At 37.1% G+C, this 27,170-nt stretch overlaps 1 protein-coding gene across 2 annotated transcripts in view; it reads right to left on the minus strand.

The window, feature by feature from the left end:
* The window catches only part of Arhgap24 (Rho GTPase activating protein 24), a 466,818-nt gene that overhangs the window by 171,655 nt on the left and 267,993 nt on the right, over positions 1-27,170 (minus strand). The window contains exon 1 of one of the 2 annotated variants that reach the window (XM_070012338.1): positions 18,858-19,104. The exons of the other annotated variant lie outside the window; for it this stretch is intronic. The gene's annotated coding sequence lies outside the window, so the exon portion shown is untranslated. Of the gene's footprint in view, positions 1-18,857; positions 19,105-27,170 lie in introns of those variants that run through there. 2 annotated transcript variants of the gene reach the window in all.

A 27,170-nucleotide genomic window follows, 5' to 3' on the forward strand; every position in this document is an offset into this window, starting at 1 on the left:
GGGGCAGTAATGTAGGGGATTGGAGTATGACAGATATTTGATGACTTTCCTCACTAAGTGTTCATTTTAAGAAGTGATTTAAAAGACTTCTATCATTAATGTTGTTGCCTTTCCTAAATATTTGGAAGAAATCTAATCTATAACTTTTTATCATATAAGCTATTTGTGATGTTTTTCATGAAAGATTAAATTGATTCTTAAACTAAAATGTTGCATTTTAAAACTTGATCTTCATTAGAAACAGAGGCGTTTGATAGTTTTCTTCATTCAGTTGAGAATATATTAACAGCGACATATGCATAGTGATACAGGGAAGGAGGATCATTATTTTTATTTTATTTTTCATTGAGGTCCACTTAATCTACCAGCAATGAAATGGACGTTTTTGAGAGTGTAAGAAAAAAAATCCTAGGAAGTCCAGAAGGAGAATCATCTGAGATATGTGGTCACCTAGAACACATTTCATTTACTACAGTCAAGTTTTTTTCTAGAAATGGTACAGATGTTATTTCATTAGATTACAGAACAGCCTTGTAGCAGTTGCATTATTGTTCTTCAATGGAACAAACAAAAAATAAAAATAACTATGGGCTAAAATATTCCACAATTAGGAATCTAGCTCAAATCTTAGTTTTCTGGAGTCTACAACCCATTGTCTTTCCAATGAGCCACAGGACCTTTCAATTGAAAAGAAAGGGAAGAAAGACAGAAAGAAGGATGAAAAAAATTCATTAATTTATTACTATATTTTCTTGCTTCTGAGGTAACATTAACTCTTTTATATGATCTTTCATAATTTCAATAAATACATTATTTAATTTCCATAGTTTTATTAATTTTTCTTTTGTACTTTGGTACAGAGTTTCAGTCTGACATATTGTACATTTATGAACACAATGTACTTTGAGAAGACTCCCTCCATTAGTCTCCCTCCTCTCCTTTCTCCTTCCCAAACCAATGTCAACTTCCCTCATTATTTCACTTCCATACATGTATAAAAATGTTTTTTTTTTTTTTAGGTCCAGTCGTGGGGCCTGAACTCTGGGCCTGGGTGCTGTCCCTCAGCTCTTCAGCTCAAGGCTAGCACTCTGCCACTTGAGCCACAGCGCCACCTCCGGCTTTTTTCTTTTTGCTTATGTGGTGCTGAGGAATGAGGAATCGAACCCAGGGCCTCAGGCATGCAAGGCAAATGCTCTACCACTGAGCCATCTTCCCAGCCCCCTAAAAAGGATTTTGACTGTATTTTCTTTCCCTTCCCACCAGTATCCCCAGAACCTGTTCTGCATTTCTCTCATTCATTTTTAAGTGTATACTAATGGTTTATTATGGTGTTCTACACAGGCATATATAGTATTTTAATCAACTTGACTCTCTCATCTTTACTATCCCCTATTATTCAGCAGCTTTCAGTGAGTTTCATTTTGTAATCATGTGTGTGTGTGTGTGCTGGTACCAGAGCTTCAACTCAGTGGTATTTCCCTTTAGCTCAAGGTTAGTGCTCTACAACTTGAGTCACATCTCCACTTCCAGCTTTTTGCTGGTGAATTAGAGAAAAGAACCTCTATTTTATCTGCCCAGACTGGCTTTGAATCTTAGTCTTTGGATTCCATCCTCCTAAATAGCTAGGATTATAGGCATGAGCTATCAGTGCTTGGCTTGTATTTCTATATTGTTCACCCTCTACTATTCTTGTATCTTCCTCTCCACCAATTCCCTCAAACAGTCCCATGTTCACAAACACTGAAGACATCAATTCTGAGGTAGACACTAATTTGGAAAATATTCAAGAATGTGTCTGGTAGAAATGTGGTAACGCACATCTTTCTGTGTATCTAGTACACATCCTTGTGTTATCTTCCACCTGAAAATGACCTTTGATTGATTAAGCATTGTTCCTTTCTTATTTCATGGTACACCTTAGGCTGCTGTTTGAAGGAGTTAAACCAAGACTTTTATTTTTATCCTTTGCACAAACATCATCCTAAGCAACTGAGGTGAAATAGATGGCCATGGTGAAACAAGCTCAGTGTTACTTATCTGAAAGACTACATAATTTAAATTTCTGAAGAACCTGTACTGATATTTTGAAGATGCAGCATATTTTAAGGATCATGTATTACAATCATAGTTGGGATTATTATTTTTTTCTTCCTTTAAATTTTATCGATTGTACCACTAGCTTTATAATGTTGCAAAAAAAAAGTACTAAAAGCATCACCAGCATGATCCTTACTGCTATCTTGCATATGATATTATTATTTTATCACTTATTCAATGGAATTCAGATATATTCTTGACAGATATAAATCATATTATAAAGAATTTAAATAGCTACCTTCAGTAATCTCAAAAAGCCCTTTATTTTCAGCACTACTGGTGGTCAAACTTAGGGTTTTAAGTTGTAAAGCAGGGATTCTACCACTTGGATCTTACCTTCAGAGTCCTTTTTGTGTAGATTATTTTTTAGGCAGGGTCTCACTTTAAGACCAGAAAAGCCACGACTGTCATCCTGCTACTTTTGCAGTGTGTTCAACCACTGAGTGAGTTGGAGTCTCTTGAATTTTAGTATCTGGGCTCATTTTGAATCTAGATCCCTTGATCTGTGCCTCCCCAAAAGCTAAGATTACAAGCTTAAGCCACTGCACCTGAATTCAAACAACTCCTAAGAAGAGTAGATAATGTTGAAAACAAAATCAGATAGGATTGCTTCCCTTAAAGTTCCAGAATATATGATTTTTATTGCTCTCCTCTCCCTGCTGATATACATCAGGAGAGATTAAACAATTGGGCATGATTTTCATCAGGGGCATGAAAAATATTCTTCTCTAACAAAAATATAGTGCCTGCATCACACTATACAACAAATCATGAAATTTTCTTCTCAGATGAAGCCCTGATAAATTCTCCTTGAAATCATCTTATTTTATCCCTCATCATTTCACAATTCCTTATTCTTACAGTATACATGCTTAGGATGAATCATAAATTTTCATAAAGAATTTATGTGTATGTTCTGGGCATCATTTCTGTTTCAGTGAACAGTAGATTACTGTCAGAGAAAACACACTTAGGAACTATTTATATTTCTTTTCATTATATACGTGAGCATTCTACTTTTGTGACAGGTATAATCCTAAACAAATTCCTCCTATATTTTATGTGAGATAAAAGTAGGATATACAATGAAGGATAACCATATTAAAACCTTTAAGGATTTTAAAAATTTAAATGTTAGAAGAATTTTCCAGACTTTATAAATATAACTAAAAGTGGAAGGATTCTCATCCCATGAATTTTCTGTTGGAAATAAAGGCTTAAAATATCCACTAACCTTGTTTTTATGTTTTTCTGGGCTATGTTTTGAGGTCTTAGTAACCTTTTAGTCCTGATATTTTACCACAACTAGAAATCAAAACATTCATTTCTAAGAAAAATAATTTTAGCATCTCGAGACAAGGTATATACATGATGCTGTTTGCCCAAGGGTTCCTTATCACAGAAAGTTACCATAAACGAGCAATTTGAATTACTGCTGCAAATTTCTTTTTCTTTTTGTTTTGGCATTGGGGCTTAAACTCACATTCACAGCTGGCACTCTATCACTTGAGCCATGTATCCAGTTCTGGCTTCTTGTTGGTGAATTGGAACTAGGCTCTCCCTGAATTGTGCCCCAGTTTGCCTTTGAACCTCTAATCCCAGATCTCAACCTCCTTAATAGTTAGATTATAGTGCTTGGCACTGCAAGTTCTTTTGAAATACACATTTTAAGGATATTTTAGGCTTAAATATATACCTTAAGTTTACTATTTAGGCAAATTTAAAGCAAATAAATTCTGTACCACTTCATGTTCGTACAAGTGGAGGGTAGTGGACAGTGAATGTTGCAACATTTATGACATCCTGCTAACATGATTTCATTCCTTAAAAATTTATTAGTGGTGTGTAACTGGGAGCTAATTGTGCTTCTTTTATATCTGTCAACTCTCTGTCTTCCTGCCTTTAATTTATGATCTAAGAAAAACATTCTTCTGTTTCAACAAGCATTATTTCAATACAAAAAACAAATAATGGGTGTCGTGCATCCCAAGATAGTTTTTGAGCTGAATTAAATAATGGCAGGGAGTTTAAACAAATCCAACTTTATTTGATAGATCCAATTTGTTGATGTACTTCAGTAGTGGGTGACAATGAGGTCAGATAGGTTCAAGTGTGTCATTCAAGATGAACTGGATGAGACCAGACCATCGCTTTTTTTGGGGGGGGGTCTGGTCGTGGGGCCTGAATTCTGGGTCTGGGCGCTGTCCCTCAGCTCTTCAGCTCAAGGCTAGCGCTCTACCACTTGAGCCACAGCACCACTTCCGGGTTTTTCTGCTTATGTGGTGCTGAGGAATCAAACCCAGGGCTTCATGCATGCAAGGCAAGCGCTCTACCACTGAGCCACCTTGCAAGCCCCCAGACCATCGCTTTTTAAAAACAGGAACCATACCAGCTCTTTGGAATATGACATTTTATATAAAAATAATCTATACGACTACACTCACCCCCCGCCCCCCCGCCAAAGTTATAACGTTCGTTTTTCGACATCTCATTGTTGCAATGGGTCCACCTGTATCCCTATTTAAACAATTTGTTTTTTTCCCTTCCCCTCCCCAAATTATACCTACATCAAATACAGCTAAAATGGGTTATACCATGGGGGAGGAACATACAAAACGACAAAAAAAAAAATCACCTTAAAAATACGTTAGAAACAATAGCATGAAAGAAAAAAACCATTTGTGTCCTTATCTTGGGGTTCATTTTGCCTAATGGGAAAACAAAGGAGGAGGCAACAATGCTTGATAAGAAATGTACTCATTACCTTTGTAACCCTTCTGTACAGTATTTTCCCAATAAAAAAACTTATTAAAAATAATCTGTAGAGGAAAGACAGAAATACTTTTTTTGGAGGGGGGTCCGGTCGTGGGCCCTGAACTCTGGGCCTGGGCGCTGTCCCTCAGCTCTTCAGCTCAAGGCTAGTGCTCTACCACTTGAGCCACAGCACCACTTCCGGCTTTTTTTTCTTTTTTGCTTATGTGGTGCTGAGGAATCGAACCCAGGGTCTCTGGCATGCAAGGCAAGCGCTCTACCACTGAGCTACCTTCCAAGCCCCCAGAAATACTTCTTAATGAGTAACATTCTAGAAATTACCCAGAAATGGTTATGAGAGTTCACAAGGTACCATTGGGGTGCGTGGTCCACGGAGGCTATGTCAAGGCATATGGCTAATACTTTAATTTGTTCTCAATATCCTCATCACAAGGGAATAACAAAATTATTTTTATATAAGCTTTTATATACTTAGTTACTTTTGCAACAAAGGCTTCTAGTTTTGACTATATCAAAAGCTATTGACTATTAGGGAGTAAAGGAATAGAAAAATTAAAGTAAGCAAGAGGGTCAATCTGATTAAACTACCATATGTGTATGTGTGAAATACCATGGTGAAATATATAACATAAACTTTTAAAGAAATGAATGAGAGGCTAGGAAGGTGGCTCAGTGGTAGAGTGCTTGCCTTGCATGCAGGAGGCCCTGGGTTCAATTCCTTAGCACCACATAAGTGGAAAAAAAAACTGGAAGTGACACTGTGACTCAAGTGGTAGAACGCTAGCATTGAGCTGAAGAGCTGAGGGACAGCGCCTAGGGCCAGAGTGCAGGCCCCACGACCGGCAGAGAGAGAGAGAGAGAAATAGAAAGAGAGAGAGAGAGAGAGAGAGAGAGAGAGAGAGAGAGAGAGAGAGAGAGAGAGAGAGAGAGAGAGAGAGAGAGAGAGAGAGAGAGAATGAGAGAAATGTAAGAGAAAGAATTCAAAGTTAAGATAAGAAATGGAAGACTTATAAGCAATACTCCCAATAAACTAAGAATTAGAAGATACTTTAACAGTCTTCAAAACAGATAATTGGATTATTAAGAATAATTAAAGTTCCCGGACCTTTTTTCCTTAAGATAGTCCGAGATATGAGTAGATCAAGTGCTGCTGCATTTTACACAGATAACGTTGTGAAATAATATGCAATTTTTCCATGTCCTCCATTTTAGTATGCTCCTTCTAGACTAGCATATACTGAATTCTCTTAATACTGATAATTGTCTTTTTATCAAGATACAGCTTTGAAAGCTGTCAAATTGTAGATATCTTTAAGTTGGAGAATGCTGCTAAGTTTTGCAGGTTTGTATTCTTATTTATAAAATTATTTTAAGTTCATTACAAAAAGCATTAAAAGGGAAAGAAGAGCCATCTCATTCACTCTCATGATCAATTTTCAGATGTGTACTATGTAAATAATTTTTACATTTTATATATAAATGAACACACACTTTTTCAGTCTCCTTTTGTAGTTCCTAGTTACCCAAATCTGATTTCACAGTGAAATTAACATTTGCAATGATTTTCATTGGACTGACTTTTGAGTTCTATTAAGTGATATATAATGCACAATTGTACATTACTGATAATCTCCACGTTTACTTGGGAAATGACTACTTCATAGACAAGTTGAAATGTTTTTGTCCTCATGCCTGTATTTGTACTCATCATGATGAAGGATATGATGCTACTCTCATTTCTGTAAAATTATTTCTGACTTATATCTTGTGTCCATTTATTGAGGGTCTAGAAGAAGCCCATATTATCACAATCATTCATGGAGATCAGAAACCCAGAGACAGATGATACCTTGAACAAAAACACCTGAAACTTCTACCTAGGAATCAGACATGCCACGTCTGTTCATTTTTCATTTCTATAGCAAGTAATGTGACCATGAGTAACTTTAAAGGCACAAGGAAATGCGCTGGGAGAGCAGAACACTGGACATACTTAATGAAGATCATTCATGATCACCACAGTAATTAACACATATGATTTCTTTTCTGTGATCATTTCTCAAATCCTAATCATTTAGCAGAGAACAACATTTTATCTTAGAGGCTCCATCCTTATCCTTAAATGTGTCTTCTTGCTCTTACCTGAGCATGTTAGAGCAGCACAGTTTCCAACAGTGAACACACTGATGATAAATCAGACCGTGATGAAAAAGAAAATTAAGATGCCTCTACAGATTTCCCAAATATGGACATTTAGTAGTAAGCCTACCTACCTTTCCAGACAATTGCCCCTCTCTATTACTCCACAGACTTTCTTCTTTTCTCTAATCAATCATTCTTTTGATGGGTTACACACACCAGAATTTTGACCAGCACTGGATTCTAGATATACTGCATAAACTTGCTATGTAGTTCTTCCCAACCACAATAATAACGAATGTGTACTGGTTAACGATTAAAAGCCTGCTATATTTATTTTAGGCCAGGTTTTCATTTTTTCCAATGTGGTTCAGGAAGAGCAAAATCATATGTGAAATAGTCACATTACACTTGGCTGGAAACAAAAGGCTCAGCTACAGTGCCTGGAAGAATGCTTATTCACTATTCCCCAGGCTAACATTTTTCTCAGTAGAGACAAGAGTATATACTGTAGCCATGGAAAATCTGGAGAACGGGAGTGCTTGAAAATACCATTTCCACTACATCAAACTCAAGCCTACTCAGGCAATGTAAATCTATCCCATATGTGATGATGTCTGGTCTCAGCTCAGATCCTAGTTCTAAAAGAGACACCGTAAATAGCCCAAATGCTGCTTTGTAACTTCTATCCAGAATCTGCAGCTGTCTTGGATGCTCACAGTTGAAAACAATTCTCTCATAAACTAGAAGGAACAAAATTTCACTTTAGGAAAGAATGGAAAAGATAAAAATCTTGCCTTTCAGGTATATATTTAAACTATTTTTATATCTCAGATGGGATCTAAATTTCAACAAAAATAAATTGCCCTTAAAATTGTATTTACAATAAAATGAAAGACAGCCAAACATAATCAATTTTGGATTTTCAATTGCATCTTAAAAGTCTCAATGTTTTGACCTAGGATAGTTATGGGAACAATTTTTATGGCCCCAAATCAAGATAAATGGTATGGGAAAGAATGGTTTGTGCCATTACATGAGGTATAAGAGGTCCTCTGTAAATAAGATAGCGAATTGTAAAATTTCTCAAGGTATTTATATGTCTTCAAGTAATGCATCTCAAAGTGTGGAGCACATCAGGTTATATATAATTATTTACGTGTGTGTGTGTGTGTGTGTGTGTGTGTGTGTGTACTGTGCCTGAACATTTTTTTTTTGCTCATGGCTAGTGCTGTACCACTTGAGCAACAACTCTACTTCTGGTTTTTTAATGGTTAATTGAAACTAACAGTGTCAAGGACTTCCCTGCCTGGGCTAGTGTTGAAATGTGATTCTCAGATCTCAGCCTCTTGTGTAGCTAGGATTATAGGTACAAGGCACAGGAACCTGGCATTCATACAGATTTATTGAGAGAGGACAAGTCTGCAAAATAGACCAGAAGCTTAAGCAATGAAAAATAAAACATTTACCTAGATCTTACAGCAAGAAGATGCAATAATGCAGCAGTCATGCAAGAGAATATGCCATTTTGATGGTCAAATTAGCGTTCTCAGGGGAATTTTAATGTGTTCTTAACATTGCTCCTCAGGGAGAGGGCAACCATAATCTCTAGCAGCAATTTGGACAGGAAAACACTTATGTAGCTGAAACCAACTCCTCTATTCTTCAAAGGCTTCTACAAGTCTACCATGGGTTACACAAGTCCCTAACAGAAATAACCCAGCAGAACACCTGATGCTCTTTGATCTCCAGTACCTATTATCTGCTTTTCTCTATTAGTTTTCAGTGATAATTCAGCTTCTTATCTATGCTCAACCTTTTTGGTCCTCCTATTGTAAGCTGCGTTTTTGTTTTTACTGTCTTCATTCCTATCTAGTAGTCAATGTCCAGCGTATTTCTGGCTTACCACCATGCTTTTAAGAATCCTATCCTTGCACTTATGCCAGTTTGCTGACTGATTACCCACAAGACTCGACTCTCTAAGTAAAAACCTTTCTTGGAATCTTTGCAGAGCTTCTAAGCCAGCTCTGGTGATGTATCTTGCAGCACCTAGAAGAAGTGTCCACCGACTGAGAATTCTAACCCCATTTGTTTGAGGTTGAGATGAATATTCTATCACATAGGAATGATTGATCTCCTCAGGGGCCATTAGTGATGAAGTCAGCCTCAGTTCTTCTCCTGACCCTGTGTTCATGGGGAAGATGCTGAATGCTGAATGTTCCAACTCTCTTATCATGTGTTGATTTTCCTGGAGAGCAGCTCTATTCTAAAGCTACTTAGGGGCTCCTATTTAACAGCCATCTTATTAGCATACAAAAATTACTTTTATTCCAGAGATTTCCAGAGTTTTAAGAACCATGAGCAGAACCCAAATACATTATGCCATAGGACCAGATGTGAATCGTTTTTCCTTTCTGCTCTTGAGGCAGATGTTACATTATAGGCAGTTTAACTGGGCTTTAAGAAATTGGATTGAAGGAAGTGGTGCTGCAGCTCAAGTGGTAGAATGCTCGCCTTGATCTGAAGAGCTGAGGGACAGCACCCAGGCCCAGAGTTTAAGCCCCATGACCGACAAAAAAAAAAAAGAAATTGGATTGAAATAATTTATCATCAGTATAGTCTCACTTTACAGGGCATTTCCAGTCAAGCAAAACAATTTTAGTGTTTTCCTACATTACTTAAAATGTCAGGGAACGAGAAAGATAATAGATGTTTATGGTCCTGAAAGACCAGATTTTGGAGGATATAAAAATAAAAAATTGAATTAAAATTAAATAATTATTTTTTAAATTTTAATTAAAATTTGAAGCACTATTAAGCTATCTAAAGTAAAGATTCTTCTAGAAAATTAGCTTTCTTTTCTTTTTAAAGCTACTTAGGAGGTTAAAGTTGAGTAGATTGAGGTTTGAGGCCAGCTTGAAAGGAAAATTTGCTAGATCCCTTCAACAAGAGCTGATGATGTTCTTCTGTTATGGTAACTACAAAGGAACATGTAAGGTAGGCACCCAAGTACACTCTCGTGAAGGACTTGAGACCCAATCTCACAACAATCAGCAAAAATCAAGGCTGGATGCATGGTTCAGCAGTAGAAGCACCTGCCTCCTGAGTTCAAATCCTAGCTACATGAAAAAGAAAAATTATTATAGCCTATTATTTTGATATCATAATTTGATAGTAAAATAGACTGCTAAATGAAATTGTTTATAGTTAAAATGATATCTGTTGGTCTACAAAACTAAGTATATTCAATTTGAATTCCTTATTCTTTTTCACTGTCAGCTAACTGCAACTTTATCTACGGTCCCCGATTTCATAGACAGCATCTGAGGTCAGAAACATTCAGGGATCCATGTTCTGAAAGAGGGGATTTAGATCACAGTCCTCATCCTGGAAACACAGGGGCATTTCTGAAATAGTGACTTCCTCATCTTTGTCTAATCCTGGCTTATGTCTACAGATCCTGGGGTTTGGAGGACTCCCAGTCCTGACACCTGGGCTGCCCTAGGTCTGGCTTTCTCCCTGTCCCTTCTGCTCCCCTCTGGGGCCACATGGCAGTTCTGAATGTGTCTGTTTAGTTTCCATTGCTAATAACCTTCCATCATTCAGGACTATAAAGAAAAGTAACTTGGGTTTTGTAGCCTTCCTGTCCTTTAAACTCAAAGTAATTCACAGGTCCCTTTGCTCTTAGATTGGTTTTCAGCTTTGGATCCCATGAATGTCACAGCGGGAGAGAATATAGCAAGGGATGAGCTTTTAAACAGAACTACTCCACTCCTACATATGACATCTAGGATTATAGGCATGAGCCACCGGCAGCTGGCTGAGATAGGCAACATATTAAAAAACTGGGACAAAAATACTTACAGGTCACATACTTTATGATAAGAAATAAAACACGTAGGACAAAACTTTGGGATACTTAATCTAAGAAAAAGAAGCAAGCTTATACACTTTTGCCTGTAACTTTCACCTGACTAATTTTCAATTGACTAATCAAGACATCTAATGTGACAACTGTTGCATCCTGATTCATATCTCTGGGGAAAACCATCTCACATTTGATTTAAGCATATTTAGTCTTTAGCAAGACAAGAGGAATATTGGACCTCAACATTTGGGATTCATGTGCTGGCACATGGGCTAAGATTTTCCACACACAGATATTATATAAAGTTTTTGTCCTCAAAGAACTGAGCTATGAAAACAGATCAGCCAGTCAGTAGTTAAAGCAAAGGAATGACAGTCACAGTGGATGCCCTATGAGAGCCAATGACAGGAACTGGTCATGGTGAGTATCTCAGAGACATAACCATTTCCAAGAGGAAAAATTTAAATTAGGAAAGAGATCAACAGAAGGCAGATAGGGACCCAAGGGAGTAATGTGTTTGTGTGTGGGATAGGGATATGATATGATTAAAGCACATTATCTATGTGTATGATGTCACAATATACCTCATTATTTTATATAGTTAAAATAGTAAAAAAAGAAGGCAAAATGGCAAATTAAAAAGGTATCTCATGAAAGAACATTTCCTATGAGTGAAAAAGAAGATAGATTTCTTTTTTTAAAAAAGTTTTTCCCTTTTAATTTGACTTCTTTTATTTATTTTTTATGTGGTACTAAGGATTTGAAACCAGGGCTTCATGCATGCTAGGCCAGTACTCTACCAATAAGCCACTTTCCTAGCCCAAAGATGGATTGCTAAGATACTAAATTTTAACTATTCTTACTGACCCTCACTAAAAGATGAATGGAAAAGGAAAGAAAAGGTTTACTTTTATCACTGTTGTGAATTTAGGACTATGTGATTATAATTCCAAGAAGTTTTCAGTATGAATACTAGGTTCTTTTTGTGTGTGTGTGAAAATACCGTACAGAGGGGTTACAATTACATGGGCAAAGTAATGAGTACATTTCTTATCAAGCATTGTTGCCTACTCCTTTGTTTCCCCTTCCCATCCCTTCCCATCTCCCACCCCCTCCTCACCCCCCTGCCAAAGTTGTAAAGTTTGTTTTTTGACATAACGTGTTATACATCTCATTTTGCAATGGGTCCACCTGTATCCCTATTTAAACAATTGGTTTTTTCCCTTCCCCTCCACAAATTATACCAACATCAAATACAGTGAAAGCAGGGGTTATACCGTGGGGGAGGGACATACAAAGCAACAAAAAGATCATGTTATAAATATGTTAGAAGCAATAGCAAGAAAGAAAAAAAATATTTGAATCCTTATCTTGGGGTTCACTTCACCTAACATCATGAATACTAGGTTCTAAAAGAAGACACATGTTGGCAACTTGCTGAATGGTGGCTGGTAAGTTACTTCAGTTAGTTGGGACAGCTTTGGTTAGTTGAAATAAGTGGTCTTAATGCTCCATTTATCTCCCCTGTTCTATGATTATACAAATTGCATTGTGAGTAATTAATGAGTCGATTAAGGAAATGGAAAAAGACACAAGACTTTCTCTCTCATTCTCTCTCTCTCTCCATTCCTTTTGTTCTTTCAATGAAAGAGCCCAAATCTTTGAACAGAAATAATCGCAGTAGTCTCTGAGAAAAAGTACTAGAGAGACAATAACAATAGCCTTCAAAAACCCATATGTGTACCAGAACAAATGGTCAGTGTATCCCTTGTGAAAGATAGGTGAAACTTCAGAAAAGTTCAATTAACTTACGACTCCAGGATAATAGAGCAACGTTTCTGGTATGCATCTGAAAACCTTTGTTTATTACTTTGAATTGACTTTCAACTTAAATCTGAACATGCTTCCTGGATTTATAAATTCAAAGAAATAGAAGGACACAGTCCTTGTGTCCTTCTTTGAATTTATAAATCCAAAGAAATAGAAGGACACTTCAAGGACTGTGCTCTTCTATTTCTTTGGATTTATAAATCCATGCAGTAGTCTGGTATCTAAAAGCCTAGGACAGGTTACTGCTGTTCTACTTGTTTGTCTTGTCTAACATTGAGTCATAAAGAATCAGAAAAGAAAATTGCAGGCACGTAGGCAGCAGTGGTTCATACATGTAATGATAGACACTCAGGAGGAGGAGACTCAAGGGTCTCTGATCTGGTGTCTGGCCAGCTGGTCATACTCTTCCTCCAGCAAAAAGCTAGGCTGGACACATAGGTCAAGTTGAAGAGTTCCAAATGAGGAAGCAAGCCAAGCAAGTGTGAGGATCTAGGTTCAAACCCCAGCACTTCCAGAGCAGAGAGAATAAACACATACTACATAAATATGAATGTGTATCTTGTAGTTTGTAGTAGTTAAAAAGAAGAAAGACTCCATTTTCCTTTTCTTGCTTTTCTTTCTTATAAAAAAATGTGTATGTAGGAAGAAGAGAGATGGCTTTGTCTGAAAATAATATAAGCTCTTTTGATTGTGGAAGGAGCAAATTCATGAAAGGTACCCAGGAGGTGGGTACATAGGAGGGTTGCATACATGTAAGCCAGTATTATTTTATCTTAGAAAACAAACTCAGAAAGATTCACTAACATATAGGGCAGTGTGTGTAAACATATCACAGATGTGCCTCAAATCATTCCTTCTTATCTACTTCTAAGAATTCATTGGTTATCTGTCTATCATCTGATCTTTAAATAGCTAAACCTGTGGAAGATGAGTGAAATGGAAAAGTAGGGAATGAAGATTAAGAGGCTGAGAAGTAACTAAATACTGAGCAAGATGCTGGCCATGTGAATGAAGAGGAAAAAATATGTCAAGAATATAGTCACTAACCTTCTTGGTTTGGTACATAGTGTGCAACAACAAGAAAGTTGAAGGGCTGGTTTGCCAGAGGGAAAGACAAGGTAGACACACTAGCACTTGGGTTATCTTTGCACAGATGTGCTGGCTTGTGAGGCAATTGCCTGAGGTTATGCAGGCCTTTTGGAGCTGACATCCAGCCCACTTCCCTGCTAGGCTGATAAGACTGAGATGAGATAAAGCTGTGCCTCAAAAGGAAGCTGAGATCTGAAGATCATGATTTAGAACTGCCCAGCCAAGAAAAGTCTGTGAGATTCCAATTAATCAGTAAAAAGCTGAAAGTATAATTGTGGCTCACGTGGTAGAGTGCCAGCTTTGAGGAAAAGAGATAAGGGACAGTGCCCAGGCCTTGACTTCTAGCCCTAGTATCAGCACAAACTATAGGGAAGGAAGCTGTACCTAGAGCAGAGAGGAATCATGGGGTGTGGTTAGTTTCTCTGGAGAAGAGCTTAACAAAACAGATGATGAGGACAAGCATCAAATGCTGATTTGTTGATTCAGCCATCAATAGCAATCTTCTTGTGACATTATCAGTACTGTTGAAAAAAAATTGACTTCAAACTGCACACGATTATGGAGTCAGCGGGAGATGAAGAGGCAGAAACAGAACACAGAACATTTTTTGGCACTAGGAAGACAGCAATGTGGTAGAGAAAGTTGAGCGTTGTCTTGTTTGTTTAGTGTAGCAGAGGCCCAAATATCAGTTGTGCCATAAAGAAAAACAAAGGTACAAGTAAAAAGGACATCATTCCTGAAGCAAATCCAGGATCTATCTCTATAAACATTTTGTTTAAAAGTTCCATAAACACCAGTGGCTCAGGAAATGCTTTAGCAAATATTCGTTAACAACATGACAGCTATTTAAAAATGTTCTCATAGCTATTATATGTTTATCACTCCTTGGGTAGGAAAGGCTTCTGGCATGGAATCTTGCCTTCTCTCTCTAGTATGAGAACACTTCAGTTCCCTGGGGATTTTCAGAGAGCAGGGGACATGGCTGACCTCTTACTCAGACACAGGAAACTATGCTTTCACTTCCTGCCCAGAATGAATTTCTCAACCAGCCATTGCTTCTTTGGGTAGAATATAGAAATTAGACAGAAAACTTAGAAGTCTAGTTTCTAAATGGCTAATATTTTGACTTACTTCTCAAAAAAAAAAAAAAAACCAAAACAGTCCAAGGGTTTTTCATTTCCATCCCAACAGCTTTGAAATAAAAGAAAAGGAAATATAATCATGTATAGAATACTTATCCTAGTTTTATTCACAAAAGAAAAACCCAAACACTGAAACAACAGAGATCCCAGCAATGGCAGACATGTTCCAGTATGCACAGGACAGGCACAGAATGAAATAATACACAGTTCTATGCTGTTCTGTTCTTTGAGGTGCTGCCAGTGGAACAGAAAACGGTTACTGTGATGCTTCCAACAAAATAGGGGAAAAAGTGTACAGGAAAACAATATACACTTTCCTATCCTCCAACTGTACTTTTTCAATTATGGCTATAGATTTCTGATCTCTTCATTTCATAGAGATTCAGAATTTCAGATCATTATTTGCTAATGCCAATTTTATAATTCATTAAATAGCATGTCCTCATAGTAAACTAAGTAAACTCACATAGTATAATATGAAACATAGTAGCTTGGGCACCATGTTATTTACTAATTTTCTTAAGTTTTGACACTTAGATTCATTCAACAAACTAGGTTCTAGAAAATGAATCTTGGTTTTGACTACATCACCACTTAAATTTGCCTGGAAGCTCTAAATTAGTACCTTTGCCAAGAGAATGCATTTGGACATACACAGGTCAAAATTAAGCATCTTTTCTTTTCTGAGAGATTATAGTTGAATGTGAACTAAATGTGGACTTTTATGGGAAAATAACATTGCAACCTCAGAAATTTCAAAAGTGCCTCTGCTCCGGCTGTGTTCTCCAGTGGTAAGTAACCCGGGCTCACTGACTTCTACAAGGGGCTGAGATCTGAGCTCCAGCTGCATTAACAGTTCTAATCCCAGAGATGACAAGAAGACTTGCAAGGTAATAGCAGTCGGTGTCAACATGCTTTCATTTATTTAACTGGTTACATACTTTTCCGTTTTTTAGAAGTATCTTTTTAAGTTGAAGTCTTTCTAAGTATGTACTCATAAAGGTTTTGAATTTTCAAGAAATCAAAGTTTGGTTGTTGGTATTAAGCATGCATCCTCAAATTTCTTATTTAACTGTAAATGTGAAAATGAAATATTAATGAATATAGAAAATTCACTCAAAAAAAGCTTTTTTAATGCTGACTTAAAACTGTATATTTGGTATTTAAGGGATGTGTGCTTCCATTAAAATAACATTTTATTTAAAACAAGTTATTCCATGCAACTGAACAAAGTAGGGAGCCAAAGCCCACAAAGTTTCTAGACAGCTTTATAGAAAAAGCTTCCAAATATATCTAGTCTTCAGGGTTTGGCTCATAGCTGCAGACAAAATTGTGACTGTGTTTAATTCATTGTTTCAACAGAACAGTGTGTCATACATACCACAAGATGCCTTAACACTCAAGAAAAGTTTCTACAGTGAATATGTAAAACTTTTCTCAAACATTGGGGGAAGGGGAGATACCACTGGCTCACATCTATAATCTTCACTACTCAGGAATAAGGTTCAAGATAAGGCAGGCCGAAAAGTCTTCTAGATTCCATTTCCAAAAATAATCAGCAAAGAGCTGGGCTGGAGGCATGCCTCAAGAGTTAGATCACCAGCAGCAGTGAGCAAACAAGTTCAAACTTCAGCATAAGCAAAACAAATTTTTTGAAGGGTTTCTAAGTTACTCTTCTCAATGAAGGTGTATGATTAACAAAGGATTCTCATCAGCACCCGATTCTAGTTAAAATTGTCCCAGATTCAGTTTGTAGCTTCATATCTCAATCTAATATATCCATTTTTCTTTCTTGCATCAAGTTAAATTAATAAAAGCCATTCCCATAATTATCAAGACTATTGAGAAACCAGTGGGCTATTTTCCTTCTGAAAAGCTCAATGTAAAAATATTGTAAGATTAAAAAAATCATATTGTCATACATTGTGCTACACAAGTTAAAATACATAGTTGAGAAAACTGCTTTGTAAGTATTTTTCAAAGAATTTGCAAGTAAGTTTGAATACTGTTCTGAAGATCATTGAGAAAATTAGCCTTGATTTATTCAATTTAGTTCATTAAAGCAGGATCTCCATATAGAAGAACTTCAAAAATTAAGAATGTGTCTTACCTTTTCTTTCTTTTCTACAATACCTATTATGCTACTTCCCAACTTCACACACATGTGAACAGCATATATATGAAAGGGACTAAAATAAATCCCTAGTGCTTGATTAACACTATATCTGCCCCTGAGGACTCAGATAGTACTGATTCCTGGACATACACCTCCAGGAACTTCATTAAAAAGGGAACAAACAGCACTTTCTGTATCTGCTGCAGACACGTGTTACATATTCCTCAGCCACTTCCATGGCAACCTCTACCACAGAGCACAACTAAGGGCTTGGGCACAAGCCAAAAGTCTCCTGAGCGCCCAAAATAGATGTTGCTGTGTCTATGCCCTTTTCTCAAAAGAGATTCTGTTGAGCCACAGATAAAGTCAGTGCCTCTGACTCCATCTTTACTTCTTTATAAGTTGAGGTTTCCTCCCCAGTTTTTATGCTTATAACACAAAATGAATAATGGTTTTACATGAGTGTCTGGGAGTCATTAGAGGAATACAAAGTATCCAAGGGTAAGTACTTACTCATTTCTGTTAGGAGTGGAAATGCAGAGAAGAAAAAAAAAGTCCTACGAAATAAGAATTTAAAAACTACAGTGGTCATGTGACCTGTTAACATAAGAGCTAATTGTCTCCCACACTACAAGATGGACCCAGATCATTGTCTCATTATAGACAAAATATTATATATAATCTGTACCAATGAGCATGTTCAACCATTCATAAAACATCAAATCATATATTGTCCCTTCCAGGGAGGAATCTAAATATGCAGTGGCATTCGGAAAGATGATTATCCAAAACTTATTAAATTCTTCCAAAGCACTCTGGGATTTTCATTGTTAAAGTTGTAAACTTCGCTTCCCAGAAAGTTCACATAGGCAGAAACTCTTGTCTCCACTGCTTGTTAATAGACTCAGTATCAAATATTATTATATTTGTGAGCCAGGCCCCTGGGAAAAGAGTGATACCTTAAGAAGGGGCCCACAGGGTCTTTTCTGACCTCAACAAGTCTATTTCAGACGATCTCCCATCTTCTGTTCTGGTAGCCCTTCCATAGCTCCATGACTTGAAATCTAATTACAAATGTTACCCTTTTTTTTTTTTTTTTTTTTTTTTAGCAATGCTTCCACTCTAAAGTGGATAAGTGTAACCTAAATAACACTTATTTTCTCTGCTTCAGAAGCAAAGAAAGGGTTAAAAATCTAACAGTTAAACATAGATGCAAACACCACCAGAGTAAAACCTTAATTAAAAAAAAAATATTTCCAGGTCACCATCTAAATTAGAAAAAAAAAAAATTAAGGTCATCTAAAACTACCCAGCCACAAAATGGTTACTGAGCCAAGAGTGAATCAGTGAAAGTGCCTGGGCTTGTCCTCTCCTGGTCCTCGCCTTATCTGATTGGCTCTATATTGATTCTATACTTCCAGTCAAAGATGCATTAGTTCCCTCCCCCTCAGTTGAGAACCCTGTAATGTTTAAGCATATCTCTGTTTATCCAACACAAACAATAGAACACACAAACCATGGAGGGGAGGGTGGGACAAGGTGTAACAAAGGCATAAAAATCTGAACAGTGAAGCTTTAAAATAAAATAAAATAAAAACAATCATCTAGTTCCTGATAACAAAACAAAACAAATTGCTTGGATTGTCAGCCCCCCAAACCACACAGCTACAAAGCTAAAATATTTTAAAGAGTTCCTCTCAGAGTCACAGAAGGCTGAGCGAAAAAGACAGCCAAAAGACCACAGAAGACCTGTCTCCCCCAAACAAAGCAACCCTGAAGATTTCAATTGGTAAAAAAACAGTACCTTATAAGTGACTCGCCTTGTCTACTCCCAGCTGTTCCCAGTGGTGACTCTTGCTTAACTGTCTACAGACTTCAGTTTAAAGTTAATTCTGTTGGCAAAAAAGTCCAGAGCTTGTCTGGAAAATACTGTTTGGACATAAACCATTCCTTTGAAAGCAGTGGTATCTATATTTAAGTTTTCTTGTAGACAGGGATATAAACTCTTCCTGTAGCTGATTTTCTTCCTCCTCCTTCCCCTCGGACTTAGTCAGTATCCTCCTATCCCATATATTGAAACAGACAGAGACGGGGAGGAAAAGCCTACAAGGAAATATACCTTAAATAATGTAGTATGTGAGCATTTAGAAAAAAAAAGTCAGAAAAAAAAGATATCACAAAGCTCAGCAAGAGCTTACATACAGAAGTCCAATAGTCTTAATCTACAGATAAGGAAACTGAAGCCCAGAGAAAGTAGGATTTATAGAAGTTCACTCACATTCCTTGTCAGTGCCTTAGTTAAAAGACAGCTGGTTTCACAATGCCCTGCTCTCTCTGCTATGCTATGGTACCTGAGGGGAAAGGATTTATCGGTTTCCTCTGTATTCTTGTATAGTACTCAAAGGATCTGGCAGAGAGCAGTAAAACGATTAGGGTGTGAGAACCATCTGTCTCAAAGCAAACATCGCCCTTGGCTTAAAAAGAAAAAACCTTAATACTGAAAATTTTCTTAGAATGCCCAAATGTCTCTGCATACTTAGGACATAAGGTCTTCCTTCTTGCAGAATATTCATACAATTCAGGAGTTGCCATTTGTTCAGGGGATGCTAATCTCTATTAGCCCTTAGAGAAGACTACTTGGGTGAGGGCGCTGCTATGTCAGGTGTTGAGGAGGCTGGTATTTCTACCTAGTTGCCAGAATAGATATGGATATGGCTCTTGAACTAGGAACACATCCCAATTTGTTAAAATATTTTCTTTTTAACCATACACACAGCTTACTTATGGTTTATAATTCCTACTATTTTTTTTTGTGATGCTAGGGATCAAACCCAGCCCCTAACTTTATAAGTATTTTTAAATACTTTGCTAAGTAGAGGAGAAACATAATAATCTTACTGTTTTTCATAGAATATTTCCTACTTTTATGAAGAAATTACTTTAACTGAAGGAGTGATATCCCTATCTTAGTTACATAAGATTTTTTAATTTGTGAAATGTTTTCTAAAATAAATTCACTAATTTTATAAATATTTGTTGAATATTGGCAAAATGTGTCTTACATTTCCCATATTAGAATAACTAATGAACAATCGTATTTTAGAAAAAAATGAGTAATTTTCCTACAAAATCAAAGGGCTTCGATGACAAGTAAAGCCAATTGTCTATGTAACTATTTTTGTATTCATTGCACACTTGAAACGTATGCCTCAAGTTTTTTGCAAACCATCTTCTCAGTGCCCTAATGTCAACATCCTCTGCCCAAATCAGGGCAGCCAAAATATAAAGTGGACTGGATTGAAATCACTTTGGTCATATTAATCTTTCTATTTGACTTGGCTCCTTAAAGATTAAAGCAATATTCATTTGACCTCTGTAATTCAAACACATAATGAGCAAATACACAGATCACTCATTTTCAAACTGTTACTCAGTCTTGATCTCAGAAATTCATTCTAGCTTTAATATTTCTCATCTAATTTGGAGGAATCTGCTATTATTGGTCTTAGGCAGAAAGTAATGCACTTATGGCCAAATAATTATAAAAAGCATAATACAATGTGATTTAATTTCTTAGGACAGTTTTCCAAAATAGGCAATTAAGGTATGGGACACCAATTCTCCAACCTCAATACAAAAACAACTGACATTTTTAAATAAATTGACATTGTGAGAGAAATCCTGAGAAAATGTAACATGCTTTTTGACATAGGGTAAGATCCTTTTCTCCATTCTCCAGTAACGATGCTCCATGCAAATGGAAATATCAAAGACATTGACATAACTTTATAGCTCACACTTAAAAAAAGCCTTTTACACATTACTACATATTGCTAGGACTTAATAACAAAAACTTTCTCATTTTCTTTTCATTCCTTAAGTTTTACTTTTGATGGTGGCTGTTTAACCTTGTGTCTGACAGAAGGAGCAGGAAGGAAATATGAATAAAATCTTGAAAGAAAAGTAGTCTTTGAGGAGATCAAGTGAGTCAAGGTGACTCAGGGTGACTCAGGGTGGCCTCAGGAAGTTAGAGATAAAGAGAATCATGTATAAGGGGCAAGGGATGGGAGTGGGGGACAAAAACAGGCAGGGTCTCAGTTGTAGACAATGGATTGTAGGCTTAGAATTCAAGAACCAGCATTCTTAAAATAAGTTAAGTGATACAGCCAACTAGCAATTTTGGTGACAGGGCTAGCAGCAGGAAATTGGCACTCAAAGCCACTTTGTAATTGGTGGCATGCTTCATCTCCACCATTGGAAGAGAAACATGTGCTGTCAGTATGTGAGTTCTATACAATCTCATATAGCTCAGTGTTTCACAATGATTTTTTTTAAATTCTGTGTCCTTCTAATTTTGAGCTCCCATAGGTATTCTCCAGTTTGCCCTACTTCAGAAAAGCTCTAGATTTCAAAATCCTAGAGTAGTCTGGAAGGGAATAGTTCCTGTGCTTCAAAGATGGACATGTGGTGTTAACTTTCACTGATGCATGAAGAACGCACAGCAGGGGTGAACTCCGGGGCACGCTATATTAATAGAGGAGAGCAATCAGAATTCTGCAACCCTTGATCTCCTCCTCTCAGCTTTCAGGTTTACAGTAACACTAGAAGAAAGCATGGGCTGTGGAATCCCTGAGAACTCTTTGGTGTCAGCAGAGAAAAGCAACTAGATCACAAAATGACAATCTTCTATGCTTGGGACAAGATTTCATACATGGAAGCTTTGAGTGCTTCCAACTGATGCACACACAATCTCATGCATTGGTCGTCTTAAATCAATGCACTTACACACTTGACCAACTACCACCTCTCACAATCTGTTATCCTCACCCAAACCAGAGCAATCATTCTCTCCACACCCTCCAATGCTTTTCTATGCATTTTCCCATCATTACTTTCATTCTTTCCAATAGTTTTCTATTATTGTCATGTCCATGCTTTGCAATGATAGCCCATCATTTTTCTGCTCCACCTCTGTTATGGTACCCCATTGCCCTCAATATAAATTGAAATGCCTAACCATATACTCTGAGGACCCTGTGACTTTTAGTGCCTGCTTACCATAAGTTCCTACTGAACTTCCCAACTTGCTCTGTGTATGTCTGACATGTTCCTTGTTCTTATTGTCACAGGATTAACTCTTCTCATTACTCACTAATCATTTCAAATGCTAATTCATCAGAAGAGAGAGAAAGAGAGAGATTTCCTGACCACTGTAGCTGATTTTTCCTTCTACTCACATTCTCAATCTCATTTTTCTCATCTTAATTTTCCTCCAAATTACTCACTCTAGAATATATTTTGTGGATTTTTTTACTTACATATTCCAGTTTAAATATGCTTATTATTCAGAATTATATCAGAAGAAAAAAAGAACAGAAACATGAAATTTAGGTTTCTTTTCTTTTGGGGGAGGGGGTCCAGTAGTAGGGCCTGAACTCTGGGCCTGGGTGTTATCCCTCAGCTCTTCAGCTCAAGGCTAGGGCTCTACCACTTGAGCCACAGCACCACTTCCGGCTTTGTTCTTTTTGCTTATTTGGTGCTGAGGAGTCAAACCCAGGGCCTCAGGCATGCAAGGTAAGCGCTCTACCACTAAGCCACCTTCCCAGCCCCAAAATTTAGGTTTCTAAAATCATATTATTACTCCCATTGATAACAATATGTGGCATGAAGCGGATATTTGATAAATAGGATTTTAATGGTCAGCTATATTTTCTGAATTGTTTGCTATTCTCCAGTGAATAAATTTCTCATTTAAGGCTGTAAGCAAAGAGTAATCTAATTCTGTAATTCACTTACTCCAGATTCTCCTGTAGTCAGCATCTTGGAGTCACAGGAAATAAGGAAAGAGCTCAAGCTAGTCTTTGGGTAGTTGTAGCTACATAAGCTATCACATCCAAGCACCTGAATTTTATTAACATAAGAGTAAGATGATATTCTCTTTCTCTCTTATTTTTTGTTGGTCATGGGGCTTGAACTCTGGGCATAGGTGCTGTCCCTGAGCTCTTCAGCTCAAGGTGAGCACTCTACCACTTGAGCCATAGTGTCACTAAATAATATTCTTGATTTGTCAGAAAATCTTCTACAGATATGCAGTGTGCACCTGACTCAATATACATGATTATATTATCTAGCAGGTATTTGGAATTTCTGGATATTTCCTTCATTTCTTGAACTCAAGATACATTAAAAAGAATTGAAACACAAGGTACCTTGGAACAATTCTATCCTGCCCGAGTGGTGTCAGGATGCCTTCCTCACCTGCCAACATTTCAAGAGCAAAATCTAACTATTTGTATTTTAACATATATTTTCTAAATAAAAAAGGGAGATACCAGCAATTTTGAAGAGGCGAGCTCACAACATCATTTAATTTCTTATCTCAGCTTGGCTCCTCATTGACTTAGAACTCACCAATGAGCTGAAAATTAGATTTGCTCTCCTGTACTATGTCCTACTGCTTCCCGATTGCTAGGTTTTGGGGCCCAGACACCCTGGGAGACATGACAGAATTAGCCCATTCCAGACCCAGGCACATCAGCAAAGTGGCTGTACTATGGCAATGCAGAGAAGCCTTCCTTAGGAGGAGCATGACTTTGTATCTGCAGCATAATACATAGCTCTCCTCTTAGGAACACTGGGAGAAGAAATGGCTAACATTCCAGGCAAGGACTTAGTCACACCTGGGCCATTTTAAGCAGGTCTACAGATGTAGAGCATAGAATGAGAGATGAAAACTAAAGATAAAATGCAGGAAGGGTAATATAAGAAAAATACCTTCTGTTTAAAAATCCCTTAAATGCTACTGTTCTCTTCAGGATAAAAATCCAGTTTCTGCATTTAGTAATAGGCTATTGTACAAAGGCATTTCAGTTCAATATAGCAGAGTTTTAAGAGGTTCTATCCATAAACAGAAGGACCAGGTTGCCTAGGCATCGCCATGTTCAGATTTGAGTTCAGCTCACAAAACAACTGTATTTTCCTAGTTTCTATGGAACTTGTGTTTAGTTTGCCTGCAAAGCACAAATCCTTCATCAAATTCCTCTTGGTAATCTAATTATTTTTAAGCCTAGAAGACTTATTCACGCACTATATTAGGACAGCTAGTAGAAACCAGAATGAAAGTAAACTTGGCAGGTAGCCTAGTTCCATCAAGTCAAATGTTGAGTTTTGATTTACATAGGGTTTGAAGTATAATTCTATTTCAGTGAATCTAGGAAGGCAAGAGGTAAAACTCTAAGACATAGAAAAGAGAAAGCACAGACATCACTCAGTTGGGACAAAATGCTGTGATATATCCTCAACTTGGAGTAGGAAAATTCCTTCTCCAGCATATTTTTTTCTCCTTATGCACAGGATAATAATGTACTGTTCGATTGTTGACTCTGAGAGGAAATGGAGATACTCTTTTTTAATTCTAATGGGACTTCTTCAGATAAAAACAAGGATGGAGAGAGGAATGGTGTGAATACAGTCATAAATGTAATGGAACCAGCCATTCACCATTGGCTCAAGCCTGAAAACTTAGCTACCTAGGAGGCTGAGATCTGAGGATTGCAGTTCAAAGCCAGCTTGGGCATGAGAGTCTGTGAGACTCTTATCTCCAATAAGCCACCAGAAAACTAGAAGTGGCGCTGTGGCTCAAGTGGTAGAGCACTCACCTTGAGCTAAAGAGCTGTGGGACAGCGCCAGGCCCACAGTTCAAGCCCATGATAGACAAAATAAATAAATAATAAAAAAATAGCAGAATCAGACAACTTAAGGGATGGGTGTGGCTATGACTGAAGCAGAGAGAAGAATGGAAGGAGTGACACTGATCAAGATGCATTTTACTCGTAAATTGACATAACTAAAACCACTGTGTGCAACTACTTATAGGCAAATTAGGACATACATCATATTATTCAGAAGGCAGGCATTATTGTTGGCCTTTAGATAATGTTAGTATCAGGAATGAGGCCTTAGAGTAATGAGCTCCCAAAGTGAAGTAAAACAACAAAACTCAAGGATTCTTACACAATTTGAACAGAGTTCCTCACAACTCAGTCACCAAGGCCACAACAACTGAACTATTTGTGGTATTCCATAAGTTAACATTAGTCTCATAGCTGATTTTACTTGAAAAATGGGTATCCCCCCTCATCATAAATAAGTCACAAATAACAGGCTGTGATGGTTGATTTTACGCATCAACCTGACTGGGCTAAGGAAATATTTAGATACTAGAAGAACTGTTTCTAGGTGAATCTATGACAATGAATTCAGAACAGATTAGCTTTGCGTCAGCAGAAAGGTGAAGGAATCCCATTCAACCAGTAGGACATGCATACATCACATTTGCTCTGTTTGAGCTGTGACATCCATCCTCTTCTGTTTTCAGATATTTGTTTCCTGGGTTTTGAAACCATTGACCCCTGACTGGAACTAATACTCTTGGCTCCTGGGTTCTCAGGCCTTTGGGCTCCGACCAGAACTATACCACTGCTCTTTCTGGGCCTCCAACTTGTAGACAGCAGATCACAGGACTCTCAGCTTCCACAATCATGTAAACCAGTCTCCTGTTATAGGTTTCATTGTGTGGGTCTACACATCTCATATTGTTTCCCTTTCTCTGCAGAACCCTGACTAATACACGGATTTGCTTGCCTAGATAATGTATCTGTATAAACATTTTAGCTCTATGATACGAACATATTAGAGCCAATGGATGCTCTAAAGATAGTTTTAGTATTTAAAAATCAATACAGGCTTTATTTTGTCAAAATATTGATCATCAATGAGTCAGCATGAACAAATACTAACATGAATCAAACTTTATTTCTCTTACCCCACTCGAGAATTGCTTTCTGAAGTGTGCCTATTCTTCCTTCCCAGGCCAGAAAGGAAGAAGATGGGCAAGTGAAGAAAGCAAACATCCCCTGGTACAGATGGGCTATCAGTCAAAAATAATTAGCTTTTTAGCCTTGGCTCATTCAGAAACTAGCTATGTGTCTGTGGACAAAACATTGTACTTTGTTGAGACTCAGTTTTCTCTTATATAAAGCAATGGATTTAGTAAGATTACTCTGAAGGTTCTCTCAGATGAGAATTTAGACTATTCTCTGAAATAATTATCTCCCATATGTTTTACATTTACTTAGGCCTTACTTATCTTTGAAGAATGAGAGGATATTTATTGTATGATAAAAAATTAAAACATCCAGTTATTGACAAAACAACCCTAATTGTAACAACAATAATGATTTTTAAGGCTCCCAAGAATACAAACATAGAGGGTAGAGAGAGAAGTCTTCCTTTCTATTGTTTAGTTGTAAAATAGGACTATCAGCACTCTCTTAAGGGAAAAAGCATCAGACTTAAAATGTAAAACCAGATTGTGCTTAATAATCCTTAATTCTTAAGCTTATATAGCTCCCCAAACACACTAAGGATCAAGAGCTCCTGAGTTCAGATAGAAGAAAGGTTTCTCCCAGAAGTGTGATGTTGCTTCCCTATACTGACTGTCATTTTTTTTCACAATGAAAAGCTGAATCTACATTTATAAGATAGAAATATTGGAAAGGAGGACAGGAGGCAATCTCCCTGGGCAGTAATTTTTGACATGTTTGTCTGTAATGTTTGACAAACATTGTTCAGAAAAAAAATGCAAACCTATTGGCCAGTACTGAGTTATTGAACCAATCCTAGGACTCAAAAGACCAAATAAAAGGAAACTAGACTTGCAGATAACTTCAGATAATTTCATTCCTTTGTAGTACAGAACTAATATACAGAAGTAAATAAGCATCTAAGTTAAGAATTTTAAATCCTTCCCTCGAACTTCACGAAGTTCATAAGCACTAAGAACGCACAGCAGATGATTGTACATTGAAATCTCTCTCTCCATTATCTATCTACCTACCTACCTACCCAATTTGCATATACTTAACACACATACCTAGTATGTATAAACAGAAATGTTTTAGTAAAAGAAGGACATGTTCTTTTTTCCATATTTTCTGGCATAATTATTGAATTTGTAGAATTATAACAATAGATAAGCAGCAAATCAGTAAGTGTGTCTTTCTTTCCTACCATGAACTTTCTTTCCCTCATCCTTAACTCACTGAACTTATCTGTA

This window comes from Dipodomys merriami, unplaced genomic scaffold (assembly GCF_024711535.1).
Source record: "Dipodomys merriami isolate MVZ:Mamm:240054 unplaced genomic scaffold, mDipMer1.0.p SCAF_9, whole genome shotgun sequence".
NCBI lineage: Eukaryota > Metazoa > Chordata > Mammalia > Rodentia > Heteromyidae > Dipodomys > Dipodomys merriami.